Here is a 6,000-nt window from a genome sequence, read left to right as displayed (position 1 = left end):
TATGTGGCTATCCTAGTTGTGCTGTGGTTGTTGAACAAATGGAAACTGCATGTTTGACATTTTATTCTGGCACCTCATCATTTTATTTTTCCTTACCCTTCCTGCCTCACTTTTGTAAGCTATGAAAGGAGAGGTTTCCCTTTAGGTCCTTTTAGCCATCCTAGATCAACGATATCCTTCACACTGGCTGGCACTGAAGGCATGCAGCAAATACCCAGTTGTTTCCCCCATTATCTGTGTCGCCCGCCTTCCAGCTCCTGATTGCTTCTCATCTCACCGAGACCAGATTCTGAACACTGGCTTGGAAATTCAAACTGAATCCTACTTGTGGACCAATGACCTGCCTGCAGGGTGAAAAGAGTCAAGCAGGTGGTTCCAGGACAGTTAGCTCCCCTGCCCTCCTGGTTCTGCCCTCGCTCACCTCTAGCTTCTGCAGATACCCTTCTACTCAAAACCTTGCAATGGTCCCTATTTCATTCAGAATGGAGGACAACCTCTGCCTGGACCCCTCTTCGGCTCTCTGTCCCCATGTTACTTTCCCTCTCACTCTGTTCAGCCCTGCTGGCCTCCTTACCCTTTCTCAGACTGCATGTACACTGCTTCTCCTTTGGCGCCTTGGTGCTTCCTGTTTCTTCCTCTTTCAAATGTTTCTTTCTCAGTGAGGCTTTCCAAGAATAAGTTATTTAAAATTGAGTCCGGTCATGATGGCTCATGCCTGTAATCCCAGCACTTTGGGAGGCTGAGGCAGGCGGATCACAAGGTCAGGAGTTCGAGACCAGCCTGGCCAACGTGGTGAAATCCCATCTCTACCAAAAATACAATAATAAGCTGGGCATGGTGGTTGGCGCTTGTAATCCCAGCTACTCCGGAGGTTGAAGCAGGAGAATTGCTTGAAACCAGAAGGTGGAGGTTGCAGTGAGCCGAGATCACACCCACTGCACTCCAGTCTGGGTAAAAGAGCGAAACTCCATCTTAAAATAAATAAATAAAATAAAATAAAATTGCAACTCCTCAGCATCTCTGTGCCCCCTCTGACTTTAACTTTTTCATGATGTTTTAACGCCTAACTACACACACACATACTTACTTTAATTGTTACTCCTCCCCACCATAAATTTCATGAAAGCAGGAATTTTGTCTGTTTTGTTCACTGTTCAGGGTCTCACACAGTTCCTGGCACATATTAGGTACTCAGTAAATAAGTTCTAAATAAATGAATGTGCAAAACGGCAGTAGGGACAGAAAATCCAAGGACAGGAGAATATTCTGGCAGATTCCACAGTTTGAGACAGATAAGGAATCAATTAAATGAAGTTTTGGTGGTCAGATCTTGAGTTGTAGGCTTGATTTATTTGTACACCTTGTTCTGCAGTGAGGTTTTGGAAAAGACTTTTAGTGCTGAGTGCGATGGCTCACACCAGTAATTCCAGCACTTTGGGAGGCCGAGGCTGGCAGATCACCCGAGGACAGGAGTTCAACACCAGCCTGACCAACGTGGAGAAACCCCTTCTCTACTAAAATTACAAAATTAGCCAGGCATGGTGGCACATGCCTGTAATCCCAACTACTTGGGAGGCTGAGGGAGAACTGCTTGAACCCGGGATGCAGAGGTTGCAGTGAGCTGAGATTGTGCCATTGCACTCCAGCCTGGGCAACAAGAGCAAAACTCTGTCAAACAACAACAACAAAAAAAGACTTTTAGCTCCATTGCTTTGTCAGGAGAAAAAAATATAACCCTTTTTCCTTAAGGAAATAGCTGCAGCCTGGGGCAAAAGACCTTCTGAAAGTGAGAACCACCCAAAATTAAGATTCCCAGAAATTTAAGTTATGCAATGTGGTAAAGTACACAGAGTAGTGACTTTGAAATCAAGGAGGTCAGAGTAATTTGTGTGTGAGGAAATCTTTGTAATTCTTGGAACTTCAACATCCTTATCAGCACAATGGCAATACCACCACTTCATGAGATGTCCATGGAACGCTGCACGTCCCCTAGAAAGAGCTCAACAAAATAGTGATGATTTCAACAGTAACAATTATACTAATATGGTCCAAAGTCCCTTAGCCACAGTTTTGAAATCTAAAACGTTTTGGCAAAACCAACTAATGGGCCAATTTAACTTGGCCTCTTCCCATTTAGCGGCAATATCTAATCTAGCCTGGCAAGAGGCTCCTTATTTTACTCATTCTGCTTGTTGCAAATATTGTAAGTTCTTGTCAAGAATATTGCTGTGCTTGCTAGCCCGGATCCCTGAGAGCAAATGTGATATATGTTATACCCATTCTTTAATTTCAACATTAAAAAATAACAATTTCAAAACATAATCAGCACCAAGAAATTCAGATGTGTAGTTTTCAAACCTGTAATTTTGTATGCAGATACAGTAAAATTGTAAATAAAAAGGAGATTACAAAACTCAGAGTTTGGCATCATTGTGACCATGTATTGTAGTGGAACAAATTTCTTAGTTATAAAACATGAATGTGTTAATAGGAGGCGGATGGTCTGTGAATATGACACATTGACTATAGTCTTGCTCCCACATCCAAGATGAGAATGTCTAAATTTGATCAGGTGGAGTTGGGGTGAGGATCTAAGCAGAGGAGGATTTCATTCTAAGTTGATTGGTGAATTGAGGCACAAACTAGAGGATTAATAATTGGACTTCAAGGGCAATCTTTAAATGAAAGCAAGTAGTGTTATTAAAGTATTTTATGTGATTAGCCCATATATGCAGCCAATCATTTTGCTCATAAGTGATTATCTCATACATCCAAGTGTAGCAGTGGTTTGGACCTTAAAATATCAAGAATCAGGAACTCAGAGATGGATGACTAATGCCAAACTTCATTGCTGTCTAAAGACTCAGTAGAAGGTGAGCTGTAGCGTTCCCTAGATGCACTAGCAACCTAATTTGCAATAGAGAAGAATATGACAGCAGGACTGAAGCACACGGAAAAGGCAGGTCCATGAAAGACAAGACCATGCATAAATCAGCTCAGAAAGCAGTAAGCCTTTACTCGAATAAACATGGTTGGAGACTAGATGACCAAGAAGTTCAGGAGGTGATACTTTTTGGGGAGAGAAAATGGGATATTCAGATGGGTGGTGGTAAATCTGGCGACATCATTTGGGCTTAAAACTTTAAAGCTCAGCAATTTTTTTTGACCATAATTCCCCAAGGAGGAATAGATCAGCCACTTGATCCAGGAATACTGAGAAGTAAGATTAGGAGTAGAAAACTTGATATTTAAATAGCCAGGTCAAGGATGGCACTACTCTGGAAGCTGAGGTGTAAGGAGACAGCAAGACTGCTGAACCAAAGGGTGGGTCCAAAGAAAATCATGCCACAGAAAGGCAAGTAGAAGTTTTTATTTGAGATACAAAATTATTTTGTTAGTCAAAGTTCCCCAAGCAATGGAAAGAGTAAAATGTCTCTTTCTCTGCTATTGGGGGTGAGGGTAGGGGCAGCCCAGGAGATTTGTCATACCAACCAGAAACCCTTTGAGTTCTCTTCTTCTTTGCTGTTAGGAAAGCACGCTGAGCTAACACTCCTCCTTGCCTAAACTGGTATCTTGTTTTCCTCCTTCCAGCATCATCCCCTTCACTAAGAAGCCTCCTTCATGCCTGGAACACGTCTTCATTCTCCTGACCTTGTGTTACAGCTTGCATACCTTCTCATTGCCACATGCTCACTCAGTGACAGAATTTTCCATGTGTCCCTGGACCACACCGTGTAGATCTTGAGGGCAGGGAATAAGTCAAAACTTCATAACAAGGGCCTTTAATTTGGAGAGAACAGGCTCCCCAATAGAGGGTATTTCCTAAAGCCAGTGAAGTGTGGTAGCTGGTATATGTCTATTTGCATAAGTGTATTTAGGACACTGGGCGGTTCTCCCACCCAGTTTTATTTTCTAATGAATAATCAGTTCAACCTGAAGAAACATGCTATATTATTGGGAATTTGATTAACTCTTGGCTCTGTGGGTGTATGGACACTCTGTGCTCGACAGTGAGGTTGAATATCAATATCAGAGTCTAATTTAATTTGAATGTCTCATTTTCCTCTACTTTTTCTCCTCAGTAATATGCCAACAAATTGAAAGTTAATGCTGTTTCTAAAATTACCCAAGGTATGTAACAGATTTTTTACAGGAAATACAGACAGGAGATCATCTGATTTTGCAATGTGTTTTGTATTGGGTCTGATTGGACAAATGTCATGATATTCTATTACTATTTTTAAAATCTAGTTCTGTTTGCTAGGTTTAGTATAGTTAATTTTTCTTTGTTTTTCTCAAACAGAAGTAGAAGCTGAATTGCTCAAATCCCTGGAAAAGAAGAGCTTCTCTGTCCTAGGGCAAAAGCTGAAAAAAGGGTATCTTTGTAGAGTGAGGACTCTGTCTTATATATACCGGTGTCTGGTGTGAATCAAGAACTCAATATACATAATGATGAAATAAAGGTAGAAAAGGAGGAGTAAGGGGAGGAAGAACAAAAATAATAGCTAACATTTATTGAGTATTTATATGTGTTAAGTATCTTATATTTTATTAAAACGTATGTAATCCTCACAATACACTTTGAGGTGGCTACTGAAAGACAAAGAAACTAAGACACAGGATCATTGTGTAACGTGCCCGAAGGCCAGCACTTATCCATAGCACATGATCCAATGTAAACAGAGGACAGGTTGAGAGAATAGAGCCAAGGTCAAACCTGAACTATGCAAACTTGAGTCACCTAACATGTCTCTTTGATCCTCAGTTTCTTTACACACAAAACAAGTTTGGTGACATCTTCGTTCATAGACATCCTGAGAAATAAATTAGATGATACATATAATGCATTGAGCATATAGCCTAGCACAAAGGAAGTGTTCAGTAGGAACTCCTATTGAGTTTTAATGGTGTGGAAGCTGTTTGGAATGCTATTTTTAGGATTGTAGTTTTTGTTGTGGCTGGCAAACTTAAATTCTTCTAGGACAGGTGCCAGGTATAAATGAAGAATGAATGATGCTCCAACACAAAGGCTGGCAGGAGGAAGGGTGACTAAGAATTGCTTATGGCAATTTTTCTGGTGGATGGAAGTTGAAGAGAAGCGGACTTCCAAGCCAGGCTGATAGCCATAAATCCCTGCTTAAATGTATCCGACAGGGAAACAACTGTAATTGCTTCCTTTGTTGCTCACAACTGTTCATTATGGTTTGGACAGGCCCCCAGATCACATAAGGAGCATCTGATGTAAAATATTATTTGCCTTCTTTAATAAAAGAAAAAAAAATGGAACATTCTTATATTCAAGTCTTAAGAAGTTATAAATTCCTATTTCATTTTGCTCCCTTTCTATGCACTGGCCTTTTTGTGTTACGGAAAATTGCTGGGAGAGAGGGTATCCAGAACCCAAGCCACTCACCGCACGACAAAACACAAAACAAGTGACTCTGCAGCATGAACACAGAGCCTTTAGTCTCTTGTCCCCAAACACTGGTGGGACCCCTATACCACACTCCATCTCCAAGCAAGGTCTTTCTTCCCACCCACCACCCCAGCCTAGAATGAAGACATGGTGAAAAGGTTTGGATCTGTGTCTCCTGCCCAAATCGCATGCAGAATGGTAATCCCCAGTGTCGGAGGTGAGGCCTGGTGGGAAGTAATTGGATCCCAGGGGTAGAATTCTCATGAATAGTTTAGCACCATCTCCTTGATGTGGTTCTCATGATGGTGAGTGAGAGCTGGTTGTTTAAAAATGTGTGGCACCTCCCCTATTGCTCCTTCCTGTACCTGTTCCCACCATGTAAGACACCTGTTCCCCCTTCACTTTCTGCCATGACTGTCAGTTTTCTGAGGCCTCCCCAAAAGCCAAGCAGATGCCAGCATCATACTTACCATACAGCCTGCAGAATGGTGAAACAAATAAACATCTTTTCTTTATAAATTACCCAGTCTCAGGTATCTCTTTATAGCAGTGTGAGAACAGACTAATATACATGGTGATGTACT

Source organism: Sapajus apella, unplaced genomic scaffold (genome assembly GCF_009761245.1).
Source record: "Sapajus apella isolate SASKATOON/1434 unplaced genomic scaffold, GSC_monkey_1.0 scaffold3, whole genome shotgun sequence".
NCBI lineage: Eukaryota > Metazoa > Chordata > Mammalia > Primates > Cebidae > Sapajus > Sapajus apella.
The sequence above is the reverse complement of the archived record's forward strand: the minus strand, read 5'-3'. Positions refer to the sequence as shown.